This window comes from Nelusetta ayraudi, unplaced genomic scaffold (genome assembly GCF_046127955.1).
Source record: "Nelusetta ayraudi isolate G7.1 ecotype Tasmania unplaced genomic scaffold, CSIRO-AGI_Nayr_v1 ptg000135l, whole genome shotgun sequence".
In the NCBI taxonomy this organism is placed as follows: Eukaryota; Metazoa; Chordata; class Actinopteri; order Tetraodontiformes; family Monacanthidae; genus Nelusetta; species Nelusetta ayraudi.
The window spans coordinates 3662501-3675000 of NW_027466185.1; the positions used below are offsets into that span (position 1 = coordinate 3662501).

The 12500-nt window shown below is 48.0% G+C and overlaps 37 non-coding genes across 37 annotated transcripts in view; all 37 read left to right on the forward strand.

Moving 5' to 3' along the window:
• The window catches only part of LOC142878726 (5S ribosomal RNA), a 119-nt gene extending 84 nt beyond the window's left edge, over window positions 1–35 (forward strand). Inside the window, exon 1 of the ribosomal RNA XR_012924975.1 lies at window positions 1–35. This exon is cut by the window's left edge and continues 84 nt beyond it. This is a non-coding gene — a ribosomal RNA (5S ribosomal RNA).
• A 233-nt stretch (window positions 36–268) lies between these two features.
• LOC142878728 (5S ribosomal RNA) lies at window positions 269–387 on the forward strand. The gene has a single exon (XR_012924977.1). It is a non-coding gene; the product is annotated as a 5S ribosomal RNA (ribosomal RNA).
• Window positions 388–617: 230 nt separating this feature from the next.
• LOC142878729 (5S ribosomal RNA) lies at window positions 618–736 on the forward strand. The gene has a single exon (XR_012924978.1). It is a non-coding gene; the product is annotated as a 5S ribosomal RNA (ribosomal RNA).
• A 230-nt stretch (window positions 737–966) lies between these two features.
• LOC142878731 (5S ribosomal RNA) lies at window positions 967–1085 on the forward strand. The gene has a single exon (XR_012924979.1). It is a non-coding gene; the product is annotated as a 5S ribosomal RNA (ribosomal RNA).
• A 230-nt stretch (window positions 1086–1315) lies between these two features.
• On the forward strand, window positions 1316–1434 carry LOC142878732 (5S ribosomal RNA). Its single transcript, XR_012924980.1, has one exon. It is a non-coding gene; the product is annotated as a 5S ribosomal RNA (ribosomal RNA).
• A 230-nt stretch (window positions 1435–1664) lies between these two features.
• Window positions 1665–1783, forward strand: LOC142878733 (5S ribosomal RNA). Its single transcript, XR_012924981.1, has one exon. It is a non-coding gene; the product is annotated as a 5S ribosomal RNA (ribosomal RNA).
• A 234-nt stretch (window positions 1784–2017) lies between these two features.
• Window positions 2018–2136, forward strand: LOC142878734 (5S ribosomal RNA). The gene has a single exon (XR_012924982.1). It is a non-coding gene; the product is annotated as a 5S ribosomal RNA (ribosomal RNA).
• A 234-nt stretch (window positions 2137–2370) lies between these two features.
• Window positions 2371–2489, forward strand: LOC142878735 (5S ribosomal RNA). The gene has a single exon (XR_012924983.1). It is a non-coding gene; the product is annotated as a 5S ribosomal RNA (ribosomal RNA).
• A 234-nt stretch (window positions 2490–2723) lies between these two features.
• Window positions 2724–2842, forward strand: LOC142878736 (5S ribosomal RNA). Its single transcript, XR_012924984.1, has one exon. It is a non-coding gene; the product is annotated as a 5S ribosomal RNA (ribosomal RNA).
• Window positions 2843–3076: 234 nt separating this feature from the next.
• On the forward strand, window positions 3077–3195 carry LOC142878737 (5S ribosomal RNA). Its single transcript, XR_012924985.1, has one exon. It is a non-coding gene; the product is annotated as a 5S ribosomal RNA (ribosomal RNA).
• A 222-nt stretch (window positions 3196–3417) lies between these two features.
• LOC142878203 (5S ribosomal RNA) lies at window positions 3418–3536 on the forward strand. Its single transcript, XR_012924481.1, has one exon. It is a non-coding gene; the product is annotated as a 5S ribosomal RNA (ribosomal RNA).
• Window positions 3537–3766: 230 nt separating this feature from the next.
• LOC142878738 (5S ribosomal RNA) lies at window positions 3767–3885 on the forward strand. The gene has a single exon (XR_012924986.1). It is a non-coding gene; the product is annotated as a 5S ribosomal RNA (ribosomal RNA).
• A 230-nt stretch (window positions 3886–4115) lies between these two features.
• Window positions 4116–4234, forward strand: LOC142878740 (5S ribosomal RNA). The gene has a single exon (XR_012924988.1). It is a non-coding gene; the product is annotated as a 5S ribosomal RNA (ribosomal RNA).
• Window positions 4235–4464: 230 nt separating this feature from the next.
• On the forward strand, window positions 4465–4583 carry LOC142878493 (5S ribosomal RNA). Its single transcript, XR_012924759.1, has one exon. It is a non-coding gene; the product is annotated as a 5S ribosomal RNA (ribosomal RNA).
• A 222-nt stretch (window positions 4584–4805) lies between these two features.
• Window positions 4806–4924, forward strand: LOC142878741 (5S ribosomal RNA). Its single transcript, XR_012924989.1, has one exon. It is a non-coding gene; the product is annotated as a 5S ribosomal RNA (ribosomal RNA).
• A 234-nt stretch (window positions 4925–5158) lies between these two features.
• LOC142878742 (5S ribosomal RNA) lies at window positions 5159–5277 on the forward strand. The gene has a single exon (XR_012924990.1). It is a non-coding gene; the product is annotated as a 5S ribosomal RNA (ribosomal RNA).
• Window positions 5278–5507: 230 nt separating this feature from the next.
• Window positions 5508–5626, forward strand: LOC142878743 (5S ribosomal RNA). The gene has a single exon (XR_012924991.1). It is a non-coding gene; the product is annotated as a 5S ribosomal RNA (ribosomal RNA).
• A 230-nt stretch (window positions 5627–5856) lies between these two features.
• Window positions 5857–5975, forward strand: LOC142878282 (5S ribosomal RNA). The gene has a single exon (XR_012924556.1). It is a non-coding gene; the product is annotated as a 5S ribosomal RNA (ribosomal RNA).
• Window positions 5976–6209: 234 nt separating this feature from the next.
• LOC142878744 (5S ribosomal RNA) lies at window positions 6210–6328 on the forward strand. The gene has a single exon (XR_012924992.1). It is a non-coding gene; the product is annotated as a 5S ribosomal RNA (ribosomal RNA).
• A 230-nt stretch (window positions 6329–6558) lies between these two features.
• Window positions 6559–6677, forward strand: LOC142878745 (5S ribosomal RNA). Its single transcript, XR_012924993.1, has one exon. It is a non-coding gene; the product is annotated as a 5S ribosomal RNA (ribosomal RNA).
• A 230-nt stretch (window positions 6678–6907) lies between these two features.
• Window positions 6908–7026, forward strand: LOC142878536 (5S ribosomal RNA). The gene has a single exon (XR_012924800.1). It is a non-coding gene; the product is annotated as a 5S ribosomal RNA (ribosomal RNA).
• Window positions 7027–7260: 234 nt separating this feature from the next.
• On the forward strand, window positions 7261–7379 carry LOC142878485 (5S ribosomal RNA). Its single transcript, XR_012924751.1, has one exon. It is a non-coding gene; the product is annotated as a 5S ribosomal RNA (ribosomal RNA).
• Window positions 7380–7613: 234 nt separating this feature from the next.
• LOC142878747 (5S ribosomal RNA) lies at window positions 7614–7732 on the forward strand. Its single transcript, XR_012924994.1, has one exon. It is a non-coding gene; the product is annotated as a 5S ribosomal RNA (ribosomal RNA).
• Window positions 7733–7966: 234 nt separating this feature from the next.
• Window positions 7967–8085, forward strand: LOC142878748 (5S ribosomal RNA). Its single transcript, XR_012924995.1, has one exon. It is a non-coding gene; the product is annotated as a 5S ribosomal RNA (ribosomal RNA).
• A 230-nt stretch (window positions 8086–8315) lies between these two features.
• Window positions 8316–8434, forward strand: LOC142878537 (5S ribosomal RNA). The gene has a single exon (XR_012924801.1). It is a non-coding gene; the product is annotated as a 5S ribosomal RNA (ribosomal RNA).
• A 230-nt stretch (window positions 8435–8664) lies between these two features.
• On the forward strand, window positions 8665–8783 carry LOC142878749 (5S ribosomal RNA). The gene has a single exon (XR_012924996.1). It is a non-coding gene; the product is annotated as a 5S ribosomal RNA (ribosomal RNA).
• Window positions 8784–9017: 234 nt separating this feature from the next.
• Window positions 9018–9136, forward strand: LOC142878750 (5S ribosomal RNA). The gene has a single exon (XR_012924997.1). It is a non-coding gene; the product is annotated as a 5S ribosomal RNA (ribosomal RNA).
• Window positions 9137–9366: 230 nt separating this feature from the next.
• LOC142878752 (5S ribosomal RNA) lies at window positions 9367–9485 on the forward strand. Its single transcript, XR_012924999.1, has one exon. It is a non-coding gene; the product is annotated as a 5S ribosomal RNA (ribosomal RNA).
• A 222-nt stretch (window positions 9486–9707) lies between these two features.
• On the forward strand, window positions 9708–9826 carry LOC142878753 (5S ribosomal RNA). Its single transcript, XR_012925000.1, has one exon. It is a non-coding gene; the product is annotated as a 5S ribosomal RNA (ribosomal RNA).
• A 222-nt stretch (window positions 9827–10048) lies between these two features.
• Window positions 10049–10167, forward strand: LOC142878754 (5S ribosomal RNA). The gene has a single exon (XR_012925001.1). It is a non-coding gene; the product is annotated as a 5S ribosomal RNA (ribosomal RNA).
• Window positions 10168–10397: 230 nt separating this feature from the next.
• Window positions 10398–10516, forward strand: LOC142878755 (5S ribosomal RNA). The gene has a single exon (XR_012925002.1). It is a non-coding gene; the product is annotated as a 5S ribosomal RNA (ribosomal RNA).
• A 222-nt stretch (window positions 10517–10738) lies between these two features.
• On the forward strand, window positions 10739–10857 carry LOC142878756 (5S ribosomal RNA). The gene has a single exon (XR_012925003.1). It is a non-coding gene; the product is annotated as a 5S ribosomal RNA (ribosomal RNA).
• A 230-nt stretch (window positions 10858–11087) lies between these two features.
• LOC142878758 (5S ribosomal RNA) lies at window positions 11088–11206 on the forward strand. The gene has a single exon (XR_012925005.1). It is a non-coding gene; the product is annotated as a 5S ribosomal RNA (ribosomal RNA).
• Window positions 11207–11428: 222 nt separating this feature from the next.
• Window positions 11429–11547, forward strand: LOC142878759 (5S ribosomal RNA). The gene has a single exon (XR_012925006.1). It is a non-coding gene; the product is annotated as a 5S ribosomal RNA (ribosomal RNA).
• A 230-nt stretch (window positions 11548–11777) lies between these two features.
• On the forward strand, window positions 11778–11896 carry LOC142878760 (5S ribosomal RNA). Its single transcript, XR_012925007.1, has one exon. It is a non-coding gene; the product is annotated as a 5S ribosomal RNA (ribosomal RNA).
• A 230-nt stretch (window positions 11897–12126) lies between these two features.
• LOC142878761 (5S ribosomal RNA) lies at window positions 12127–12245 on the forward strand. Its single transcript, XR_012925008.1, has one exon. It is a non-coding gene; the product is annotated as a 5S ribosomal RNA (ribosomal RNA).
• Window positions 12246–12467: 222 nt separating this feature from the next.
• Window positions 12468–12500, forward strand: part of LOC142878763 (5S ribosomal RNA) — a 119-nt gene continuing 86 nt past the window's right edge. The window contains exon 1 of the ribosomal RNA XR_012925009.1: window positions 12468–12500. This exon is cut by the window's right edge and continues 86 nt beyond it. This is a non-coding gene — a ribosomal RNA (5S ribosomal RNA).

Sequence of the window (12500 nt, forward strand, 5' to 3'; positions counted from 1 at the left end):
GGGAGACCGCCTGGGAATACCAGGTGCCGTAAGCTTTTTGTCCCGGCAGGGGTGCTGTTTCCACGTGCAACTTTGTGAGGAAATCACAAGACAAACTGTTTTTTGCTGCCGGTTCATTTAAACAAACTCACAAACTAACTAACTAACTAACTAAGTAAATGAATGAATGAATGAATGAATAAATGAACACCACATGCACGGCTTCATAGGCAAGGTGCACTTCCTCCATGCTGCAGGTTTATAAGGCCTGTTTGCAACAGCGTCTCTCGCTTACGGCCATACCACCCTGAGAACGCCCGATCTCGTCTGATCTCGGAAGCTAAGCAGGGTCGGGCCTGGTTAGTACTTGGATGGGAGACCGCCTGGGAATACCAGGTGCCGTAAGCTTTTTGTCCCGGCAGGGGGTGCTGTTTCCACGTGCAACTTTGTGAGGAAATCACAAGACAAACTGTTTTTTGCTGCCGGTTCATTTAAACAAACTCACAAACTAACTCACAAACTAACTAACTAACTAAATGAATGAATGAATAAATGAACACCACATGCACGGCTTCATAGGCAAGGTGCACTTCCTCCATGCTGCAGGTTTATAAGGCCTGTTTGCAACAGCGTCTCTCGCTTACGGCCATACCACCCTGAGAACGCCCGATCTCGTCTGATCTCGGAAGCTAAGCAGGGTCGGGCCTGGTTAGTACTTGGATGGGAGACCGCCTGGGAATACCAGGTGCCGTAAGCTTTTTGTCCCGGCACGGGGTGCTGTTTCCACGTGCAACTTTATGAGGAAATCACAAGACAAACTGTTTTTTGCTGCCGGTTCATTTAAACAAACTCACAAACTAACTCACAAACTAACTAACTAACTAAATGAATGAATGAATAAATGAACACCACATGCACGGCTTCATAGGCAAGGTGCACTTCCTCCATGCTGCAGGTTTATAAGGCCTGTTTGCAACAGCGTCTCTCGCTTACGGCCATACCACCCTGAGAACGCCCGATCTCGTCTGATCTCGGAAGCTAAGCAGGGTCGGGCCTGGTTAGTACTTGGATGGGAGACCGCCTGGGAATACCAGGTGCCGTAAGCTTTTTGTCCCGGCACGGGGTGCTGTTTCCACGTGCAACTTTATGAGGAAATCACAAGACAAACTGTTTTTTGCTGCCGGTTCATTTAAACAAACTCACAAACTAACTCACAAACTAACTAACTAACTAAATGAATGAATGAATAAATGAACACCACATGCACGGCTTCATAGGCAAGGTGCACTTCCTCCATGCTGCAGGTTTATAAGGCCTGTTTGCAACAGCGTCTCTCGCTTACGGCCATACCACCCTGAGAACGCCCGATCTCGTCTGATCTCGGAAGCTAAGCAGGGTCGGGCCTGGTTAGTACTTGGATGGGAGACCGCCTGGGAATACCAGGTGCCGTAAGCTTTTTGTCCCGGCAAGGGGTGCTGTTTCCACGTGCAACTTTATGAGGAAATCACAAGACAAACTGTTTTTTGCTGCCGGTTCATTTAAACAAACTCACAAACTAACTCACAAACTAACTAACTAACTAAATGAATGAATGAATAAATGAACACCACATGCACGGCTTCATAGGCAAGGTGCACTTCCTCCATGCTGCAGGTTTATAAGGCCTGTTTGCAACAGCGTCTCTCGCTTACGGCCATACCACCCTGAGAACGCCCGATCTCGTCTGATCTCGGAAGCTAAGCAGGGTCGGGCCTGGTTAGTACTTGGATGGGAGACCGCCTGGGAATACCAGGTGCCGTAAGCTTTTTGTCCCGGCAGGGGGTGCTGTTTCCACGTGCAACTTTGTGAGGAAATCACAAGACAAACTGTTTTTTGCTGCCGGTTCATTTAAACAAACTCACAAACTAACTCACAAACTAACTAACTAACTAACTAAATGAATGAATGAATAAATGAACACCACATGCACGGCTTCATAGGCAAGGTGCACTTCCTCCATGCTGCAGGTTTATAAGGCCTGTTTGCAACAGCGTCTCTCGCTTACGGCCATACCACCCTGAGAACGCCCGATCTCGTCTGATCTCGGAAGCTAAGCAGGGTCGGGCCTGGTTAGTACTTGGATGGGAGACCGCCTGGGAATACCAGGTGCCGTAAGCTTTTTGTCCCGGCAGGGGGTGCTGTTTCCACGTGCAACTTTGTGAGGAAATCACAAGACAAACTGTTTTTTGCTGGCGGTTCATTTAAACAAACTCACAAACTAACTAACTAACTAACTAAATGAATGAATGAATGAATGAATGAATAAATGAACACCACATGCACGGCTTCATAGGCAAGGTGCACTTCCTCCATGCTGCAGGTTTATAAGGCCTGTTTGCAACAGCGTCTCTCGCTTACGGCCATACCACCCTGAGAACGCCCGATCTCGTCTGATCTCGGAAGCTAAGCAGGGTCGGGCCTGGTTAGTACTTGGATGGGAGACCGCCTGGGAATACCAGGTGCCGTAAGCTTTTTGTCCCGGCAGGGGGTGCTGTTTCCACGTGCAACTTTGTGAGGAAATCACAAGACAAACTGTTTTTTGCTGGCGGTTCATTTAAACAAACTCACAAACTAACTAACTAACTAACTAAATGAATGAATGAATGAATGAATGAATAAATGAACACCACATGCACGGCTTCATAGGCAAGGGGCACTTCCTCCATGCTGCAGGTTTATAAGGCCTGTTTGCAACAGCGTCTCTCGCTTACGGCCATACCACCCTGAGAACGCCCGATCTCGTCTGATCTCGGAAGCTAAGCAGGGTCGGGCCTGGTTAGTACTTGGATGGGAGACCGCCTGGGAATACCAGGTGCCGTAAGCTTTTTGTCCCGGCAGGGGGTGCTGTTTCCACGTGCAACTTTGTGAGGAAATCACAAGACAAACTGTTTTTTGCTGGCGGTTCATTTAAACAAACTCACAAACTAACTAACTAACTAACTAAATGAATGAATGAATGAATGAATGAATAAATGAACACCACATGCACGGCTTCATAGGCAAGGTGCACTTCCTCCATGCTGCAGGTTTATAAGGCCTGTTTGCAACAGCGTCTCTCGCTTACGGCCATACCACCCTGAGAACGCCCGATCTCGTCTGATCTCGGAAGCTAAGCAGGGTCGGGCCTGGTTAGTACTTGGATGGGAGACCGCCTGGGAATACCAGGTGCCGTAAGCTTTTTGTCCCGGCAGGGGGTGCTGTTTCCACGTGCAACTTTATGAGGAAATCACAAGACAAACTGTTTTTTGCTGCCGGTTCATTTAAACAAACTCACAAACTAACTAACTAACTAACTAAATGAATGAATGAATAAATGAACACCACATGCACGGCTTCATAGGCAAGGTGCACTTCCTCCATGCTGCAGGTTTATAAGGCCTGTTTGCAACAGCGTCTCTCGCTTACGGCCATACCACCCTGAGAACGCCCGATCTCGTCTGATCTCGGAAGCTAAGCAGGGTTGGGCCTGGTTAGTACTTGGATGGGAGACCGCCTGGGAATACCAGGTGCCGTAAGCTTTTTGTCCCGGCAGGGGGTGCTGTTTCCACGTGCAACTTTGTGAGGAAATCACAAGACAAACTGTTTTTTGCTGGCGGTTCATTTAAACAAACTCACAAACTAACTCACAAACTAACTAACTAACTAAATGAATGAATGAATAAATGAACACCACATGCACGGCTTCATAGGCAAGGTGCACTTCCTCCATGCTGCAGGTTTATAAGGCCTGTTTGCAACAGCGTCTCTCGCTTACGGCCATACCACCCTGAGAACGCCCGATCTCGTCTGATCTCGGAAGCTAAGCAGGGTCGGGCCTGGTTAGTACTTGGATGGGAGACCGCCTGGGAATACCAGGTGCCGTAAGCTTTTTGTCCCGGCAGGGGGTGCTGTTTCCACGTGCAACTTTGTGAGGAAATCACAAGACAAACTGTTTTTTGCTGCCGGTTCATTTAAACAAACTCACAAACTAACTCACAAACTAACTAACTAACTAAATGAATGAATGAATAAATGAACACCACATGCACGGCTTCATAGGCAAGGTGCACTTCCTCCATGCTGCAGGTTTATAAGGCCTGTTTGCAACAGCGTCTCTCGCTTACGGCCATACCACCCTGAGAACGCCCGATCTCGTCTGATCTCGGAAGCTAAGCAGGGTCGGGCCTGGTTAGTACTTGGATGGGAGACCGCCTGGGAATACCAGGTGCCGTAAGCTTTTTGTCCCGGCAGGGGGTGCTGTTTCCACGTGCAACTTTGTGAGGAAATCACAAGACAAATTGTTTTTTGCTGCCGGTTCATTTAAACAAACTCACAAACTAACTCACAAACTAACTAACTAACTAAATGAATGAATGAATAAATGAACACCACATGCACGGCTTCATAGGCAAGGTGCACTTCCTCCATGCTGCAGGTTTATAAGGCCTGTTTGCAACAGCGTCTCTCGCTTACGGCCATACCACCCTGAGAACGCCCGATCTCGTCTGATCTCGGAAGCTAAGCAGGGTCGGGCCTGGTTAGTACTTGGATGGGAGACAGCCTGGGAATACCAGGTGCCGTAAGCTTTTTGTCCCGGCAGGGGGTGCTGTTTCCACGTGCAACTTTATGAGGAAATCACAAGACAAACTGTTTTTTGCTGCCGGTTCATTTAAACAAACTCACAAACTAACTAACTAACTAACTAAATGAATGAATGAATAAATGAACACCACATGCACGGCTTCATAGGCAAGGTGCACTTCCTCCATGCTGCAGGTTTATAAGGCCTGTTTGCAACAGCGTCTCTCGCTTACGGCCATACCACCCTGAGAACGCCCGATCTCGTCTGATCTCGGAAGCTAAGCAGGGTCGGGCCTGGTTAGTACTTGGATGGGAGACCGCCTGGGAATACCAGGTGCCGTAAGCTTTTTGTCCCGGCAGGGGGTGCTGTTTCCACGTGCAACTTTATGAGGAAATCACAAGACAAACTGTTTTTTACTGCCGGTTCATTTAAACAAACTCACAAACTAACTCACAAACTAACTAACTAACTAACTAAATGAATGAATGAATAAATGAACACCACATGCACGGCTTCATAGGCAAGGTGCACTTCCTCCATGCTGCAGGTTTATAAGGCCTGTTTGCAACAGCGTCTCTCGCTTACGGCCATACCACCCTGAGAACGCCCGATCTCGTCTGATCTCGGAAGCTAAGCAGGGTCGGGCCTGGTTAGTACTTGGATGGGAGACCGCCTGGGAATACCAGGTGCCGTAAGCTTTTTGTCCCGGCACGGGGTGCTGTTTCCACGTGCAACTTTATGAGGAAATCACAAGACAAACTGTTTTTTGCTGCCGGTTCATTTAAACAAACTCACAAACTAACTCACAAACTAACTAACTAACTAAATGAATGAATGAATAAATGAACACCACATGCACGGCTTCATAGGCAAGGTGCACTTCCTCCATGCTGCAGGTTTATAAGGCCTGTTTGCAACAGCGTCTCTCGCTTACGGCCATACCACCCTGAGAACGCCCGATCTCGTCTGATCTCGGAAGCTAAGCAGGGTCGGGCCTGGTTAGTACTTGGATGGGAGACCGCCTGGGAATACCAGGTGCCGTAAGCTTTTTGTCCCGGCAGGGGGTGCTGTTTCCACGTGCAACTTTATGAGGAAATCACAAGACAAACTGTTTTTTGCTGCCGGTTCATTTAAACAAACTCACAAACTAACTCACAAACTAACTAACTAACTAAATGAATGAATGAATAAATGAACACCACATGCACGGCTTCATAGGCAAGGTGCACTTCCTCCATGCTGCAGGTTTATAAGGCCTGTTTGCAACAGCGTCTCTCGCTTACGGCCAAACCACCCTGAGAACGCCCGATCTCGTCTGATCTCGGAAGCTAAGCAGGGTCGGGCCTGGTTAGTACTTGGATGGGAGACCGCCTGGGAATACCAGGTGCCGTAAGCTTTTTGTCCCGGCAGGGGGTGCTGTTTCCACGTGCAACTTTGTGAGGAAATCACAAGACAAACTGTTTTTTGCTGCCGGTTCATTTAAACAAACTCACAAACTAACTAACTAACTAACTAAATGAATGAATGAATGAATGAATGAATAAATGAACACCACATGCACGGCTTCATAGGCAAGGTGCACTTCCTCCATGCTGCAGGTTTATAAGGCCTGTTTGCAACAGCGTCTCTCGCTTACGGCCATACCACCCTGAGAACGCCCGATCTCGTCTGATCTCGGAAGCTAAGCAGGGTCGGGCCTGGTTAGTACTTGGATGGGAGACCGCCTGGGAATACCAGGTGCCGTAAGCTTTTTGTCCCGGCAGGGGGTGCTGTTTCCACGTGCAACTTTATGAGGAAATCACAAGACAAACTGTTTTTTGCTGCCGGTTCATTTAAACAAACTCACAAACTAACTCACAAACTAACTAACTAACTAAATGAATGAATGAATAAATGAACACCACATGCACGGCTTCATAGGCAAGGTGCACTTCCTCCATGCTGCAGGTTTATAAGGCCTGTTTGCAACAGCGTCTCTCGCTTACGGCCATACCACCCTGAGAACGCCCGATCTCGTCTGATCTCGGAAGCTAAGCAGGGTCGGGCCTGGTTAGTACTTGGATGGGAGACCGCCTGGGAATACCAGGTGCCGTAAGCTTTTTGTCCCGGCAGGGGGTGCTGTTTCCACGTGCAACTTTGTGAGGAAATCACAAGACAAACTGTTTTTTGTTGGCGGTTCATTTAAACAAACTCACAAACTAACTAACTAACTAACTAACTAAATGAATGAATGAATGAATAAATGAACACCACATGCACGGCTTCATAGGCAAGGTGCACTTCCTCCATGCTGCAGGTTTATAAGGCCTGTTTGCAACAGCGTCTCTCGCTTACGGCCATACCACCCTGAGAAAGTCCGATCTCGTCTGATCTCGGAAGCTAAGCAGGGTCGGGCCTGGTTAGTACTTGGATGGGAGACCGCCTGGGAATACCAGGTGCCGTAAGCTTTTTGTCCCGGCAGGGGGTGCTGTTTCCACGTGCAACTTTGTGAGGAAATCACAAGACAAACTGTTTTTTGCTGCCGGTTCATTTAAACAAACTCACAAAATAACTAACTAAATAACTAAATGAATGAATGAATGAATGAATGAATAAATGAACACCACATGCACGGCTTCATAGGCAAGGTGCACTTCCTCCATGCTGCAGGTTTATAAGGCCTGTTTGCAACAGCGTCTCTCGCTTACGGCCAAACCACCCTGAGAACGCCCGATCTCGTCTGATCTTGGAAGCTAAGCAGGGTCGGGCCTGGTTAGTACTTGGATGGGAGACCGCCTGGGAATACCAGGTGCCGTAAGCTTTTTGTCCCGGCAGGGGGTGCTGTTTCCACGTGCAACTTTGTGAGGAAATCACAAGACAAACTGTTTTTTGCTGGCGGTTCATTTAAACAAACGCACAAACTAACTAACTAACTAACTAAATGAATGAATGAATGAATGAATGAATAAATGAACACCACATGCACGGCTTCATAGGCAAGGTGCACTTCCTCCATGCTGCAGGTTTATAAGGCCTGTTTGCAACAGCGTCTCTCGCTTACGGCCATACCACCCTGAGAACGCCCGATCTCGTCTGATCTCGGAAGCTAAGCAGGGTCGGGCCTGGTTAGTACTTGGATGGGAGACCGCCTGGGAATACCAGGTGCCGTAAGCTTTTTGTCCCGGCAGGGGGTGCTGTTTCCACGTGCAACTTTATGAGGAAATCACAAGACAAACTGTTTTTTGCTGCCGGTTCATTTAAACAAACTCACAAACTAACTCACAAACTAACTAACTAACTAACTAAATGAATGAATGAATAAATGAACACCACATGCACGGCTTCATAGGCAAGGTGCACTTCCTCCATGCTGCAGGTTTATAAGGCCTGTTTGCAACAGCGTCTCTCGCTTACGGCCATACCACCCTGAGAACGCCCGATCTCGTCTGATCTCGGAAGCTAAGCAGGGTCGGGCCTGGTTAGTACTTGGATGGGAGACCGCCTGGGAATACCAGGTGCCGTAAGCTTTTTGTCCCGGCAGGGGGTGCTGTTTCCACGTGCAACTTTGTGAGGAAATCACAAGACAAACTGTTTTTTGTTGGCGGTTCATTTAAACAAACTCACAAACTAACTAACTAACTAACTAACTAAATGAATGAATGAATGAATAAATGAACACCACATGCACGGCTTCATAGGCAAGGTGCACTTCCTCCATGCTGCAGGTTTATAAGGCCTGTTTGCAACAGCGTCTCTCGCTTACGGCCATACCACCCTGAGAAAGTCCGATCTCGTCTGATCTCGGAAGCTAAGCAGGGTCGGGCCTGGTTAGTACTTGGATGGGAGACCGCCTGGGAATACCAGGTGCCGTAAGCTTTTTGTCCCGGCAGGGGGTGCTGTTTCCACGTGCAACTTTGTGAGGAAATCACAAGACAAACTGTTTTTTGCTGCCGGTTCATTTAAACAAACTCACAAACTAACTAACTAACTAACTAAATGAATGAATGAATGAATGAATAAATGAACACCACATGCACGGCTTCATAGGCAAGGTGCACTTCCTCCATGCTGCAGGTTTATAAGGCCTGTTTGCAACAGCGTCTCTCGCTTACGGCCATACCACCCTGAGAACGCCCGATCTCGTCTGATCTCGGAAGCTAAGCAGGGTCGGGCCTGGTTAGTACTTGGATGGGAGACCGCCTGGGAATACCAGGTGCCGTAAGCTTTTTGTCCCGGCAGGGGGTGCTGTTTCCACGTGCAACTTTATGAGGAAATCACAAGACAAACTGTTTTTTGCTGCCGGTTCATTTAAACAAACTCACAAACTAACTCACAAACTAACTAACTAACTAACTAAATGAATGAATGAATAAATGAACACCACATGCACGGCTTCATAGGCAAGGTGCACTTCCTCCATGCTGCAGGTTTATAAGGCCTGTTTGCAACAGCGTCTCTCGCTTACGGCCATACCACCCTGAGAACGCCCGATCTCGTCTGATCTCGGAAGCTAAGCAGGGTCGGGCCTGGTTAGTACTTGGATGGGAGACCGCCTGGGAATACCAGGTGCCGTAAGCTTTTTGTCCCGGCAGGGGGTGCTGTTTCCACGTGCAACTTTGTGAGGAAATCACAAGACAAACTGTTTTTTGCTGCCGGTTCATTTAAACAAACTCACAAACTAACTCACAAACTAACTAACTAACTAAATGAATGAATGAATAAATGAACACCACATGCACGGCTTCATAGGCAAGGTGCACTTCCTCCATGCTGCAGGTTTATAAGGCCTGTTTGCAACAGCGTCTCTCGCTTACGGCCATACCACCCTGAGAACGCCCGATCTCGTCTGATCTCGGAAGCTAAGCAGGGTCGGGCCTGGTTAGTACTTGGATGGGAGACCGCCTGGGAATACCAGGTGCCGTAAGCTTTTTGTCCCGGCAGGGGGTGCTGTTTCCACGTGCAACTTTATGAGGAAATCACAAGACAAACTGTTTTTTGCTGCCGGTTCATTTAAACAAACTCACAAACTAACTAACTAACTAACTAAATGAATGAATGAATAAATGAACACCACATGCACGGCTTCATAGGCAAGGTGCACTTCCTCCATGCTGCAGGTTTATAAGGCCTGTTTGCAACAGCGTCTCTCGCTTACGGCCATACCACCCTGAGAACGCCCGATCTCGTCTGATCTCGGAAGCTAAGCAGGGTCGGGCCTGGTTAGTACTTGGATGGGAGACCGCCTGGGAATACCAGGTGCCGTAAGCTTTTTGTCCCGGCAGGGGGTGCTGTTTCCACGTGCAACTTTATGAGGAAATCACAAGACAAACTGTTTTTTGCTGCCGGTTCATTTAAACAAACTCACAAACTAACTAACTAACTAACTAAATGAATGAATGAATAAATGAACACCACATGCACGGCTTCATAGGCAAGGTGCACTTCCTCCATGCTGCAGGTTTATAAGGCCTGTTTGCAACAGCGTCTCTCGCTTACGGCCATACCACCCTGAGAACGCCCGATCTCGTCTGATCTCGGAAGCTAAGCAGGGTCGGGCCTGGTTAGTACTTGGATGGGAGACCGCCTGGGAATACCAGGTGCCGTAAGCTTTTTGTCCCGGCAGGGGGTGCTGTTTCCACGTGCAACTTTGTGAGGAAATCACAAGACAAACTGTTTTTTGCTGCCGGTTCATTTAAACAAACTCACAAACTAACTCACAAACTAACTAACTAACTAAATGAATGAATGAATAAATGAACACCACATGCACGGCTTCATAGGCAAGGTGCACTTCCTCCATGCTGCAGGTTTATAAGGCCTGTTTGCAACAGCGTCTCTCGCTTACGGCCATACCACCCTGAGAACGCCCGATCTCGTCTGATCTCGGAAGCTAAGCAGGGTCGGGCCTGGTTAGTACTTGGATGGGAGACCGCCTGGGAATACCAGGTGCCGTAAGCTTTTTGTCCCGGCAGGGGGTGCTGTTTCCACGTGCAACTTTATGAGGAAATCACAAGACAAACTGTTTTTTGCTGCCGGTTCATTTAAACAAACTCACAAACTAACTAACTAACTAACTAAATGAATGAATGAATAAATGAACACCACATGCACGGCTTCATAGGCAAGGTGCACTTCCTCCATGCTGCAGGTTTATAAGGCCTGTTTGCAACAGCGTCTCTCGCTTACGGCCATACCACCCTGAGAACGCCCGATCTCGTCTGATCTCGGAAGCTAAGCAGGGTCGGGCCTGGTTAGTACTTGGATGGGAGACCGCCTGGGAATACCAGGTGCCGTAAGCTTTTTGTCCCGGCAGGGGGTGCTGTTTCCACGTGCAACTTTGTGAGGAAATCACAAGACAAACTGTTTTTTGCTGCCGGTTCATTTAAACAAACTCACAAACTAACTCACAAACTAACTAACTAACTAAATGAATGAATGAATAAATGAACACCACATGCACGGCTTCATAGGCAAGGTGCACTTCCTCCATGCTGCAGGTTTATAAGGCCTGTTTGCAACAGCGTCTCTCGCTTACGGCCATACCACCCTGAGAACGCCCGATCTCGTCTGATCTCGGAAGCTAAGCAGGGTCGGGCCTGGTTAGTACTTGGATGGGAGACCGCCTGGGAATACCAGGTGCCGTAAGCTTTTTGTCCCGGCAGGGGGTGCTGTTTCCACGTGCAACTTTATGAGGAAATCACAAGACAAACTGTTTTTTGCTGCCGGTTCATTTAAACAAACTCACAAACTAACTAACTAACTAACTAAATGAATGAATGAATAAATGAACACCACATGCACGGCTTCATAGGCAAGGTGCACTTCCTCCATGCTGCAGGTTTATAAGGCCTGTTTGCAACAGCGTCTCTCGCTTACGGCCATACCACCCTGAGAACGCCCGATCTCGTCTGATCTCGGAAGCTAAGCAGGGTCGGGCCTGGTTAGTACTTGGATGGGAGACCGCCTGGGAATACCAGGTGCCGTAAGCTTTTTGTCCCGGCAGGGGGTGCTGTTTCCACGTGCAACTTTATGAGGAAATCACAAGACAAACTGTTTTTTGCTGCCGGTTCATTTAAACAAACTCACAAACTAACTAACTAACTAACTAAATGAATGAATGAATGAATGAATAAATGAACACCACATGCACGGCTTCATAGGCAAGGTGCACTTCCTCCATGCTGCAGGTTTATAAGGCCTGTTTGCAACAGCGTCTCTCGCTTACGGCCATACCACCCTGAGAACGCCCGATCTCGTCTGATCTCGGAAGCTAAGCAGGGTCGGGCCTGGTTAGTACTTGGATGGGAGACCGCCTGGGAATACCAGGTGCCGTAAGCTTTTTGTCCCGGCAGGGGGTGCTGTTTCCACGTGCAACTTTGTGAGGAAATCACAAGACAAACTGTTTTTTGCTGCCGGTTCATTTAAACAAACTCACAAACTAACTCACAAACTAACTAACTAACTAAATGAATGAATGAATAAATGAACACCACATGCACGGCTTCATAGGCAAGGTGCACTTCCTCCATGCTGCAGGTTTATAAGGCCTGTTTGCAACAGCGTCTCTCGCTTACGGCCATACCACCCTGAGAACGCCCGATCTCGTCTGATCTCGGAAGCTAAGCAGGGTCGGGCCTGGTTAGTACTTGGATGGGAGACCGCCTGGGAATACCAGGTGCCGTAAGCTTTTTGTCCCGGCAGGGGGTGCTGTTTCCACGTGCAACTTTATGAGGAAATCACAAGACAAACTGTTTTTTGCTGCCGGTTCATTTAAACAAACTCACAAACTAACTAACTAACTAACTAAATGAATGAATGAATAAATGAACACCACATGCACGGCTTCATAGGCAAGGTGCACTTCCTCCATGCTGCAGGTTTATAAGGCCTGTTTGCAACAGCGTCTCTCGCTTACGGCCATACCACCCTGAGAACGCCCGAT